At 32.9% G+C, this 607-nt stretch overlaps 1 pseudogene; it reads left to right on the forward strand.

Moving 5' to 3' along the window:
• Positions 1–607, forward strand: part of LOC102816046 — a 168,469-nt pseudogene that overhangs the window by 165,053 nt on the left and 2,809 nt on the right.

Here is a 607-nt window from a genome sequence, read left to right on the forward strand (position 1 = left end):
GGGGGGGGGTTGTGGGGACTGGAAGATTTGAAAGCTGATTCTATATTTTCACTTCAATACTAAGAGGCTAAAAATATCACTAAATGCAAATTACAGATGTAAGAATTGTGGTGTGAACAGACCATCACATGCACAGCTCTCGGTGCTTTGAGAAAGGGGTACACTTTAGAGTAATTGTAGGACACCAGCTGGTAAAATCTTTAGAATGATGCTCCTTAGTTTTTGTTTGTTTTCTTAAACATCTGTTCTCTTCTAGTGAATTTTCATGTTACAGAATTTAAATTTTCTTTTGGGTTGGAAATAATGACTCCTGTTAATACTTTGCCTAATTTCTTTGCTAGATTTAAAGAAATTATTTTAAATCCTAGTGCTTGGTTTTGTGACTTTCTTACATAGTGTCATAAGAAAGTATTGATTACACTGCCTCCATGTTAATAATTTCACAGATTCTTATGGTACAGAACACATCTACCCTGAAGAAGTTACAAATATGATTGAAGTCTGATATTTTCACATCTGTCTCTTAGCATACATCTCTAAAATAAACTTAGAGTTATTATTTCCTCTGAAAATGAGTTCATTCATTTTTTATTTATATCCTGCTTTG

Source organism: Chrysochloris asiatica, unplaced genomic scaffold (assembly GCF_000296735.1).
Source record: "Chrysochloris asiatica unplaced genomic scaffold, ChrAsi1.0 scaffold00022, whole genome shotgun sequence".
Taxonomy (NCBI): domain Eukaryota; kingdom Metazoa; phylum Chordata; class Mammalia; order Afrosoricida; family Chrysochloridae; genus Chrysochloris; species Chrysochloris asiatica.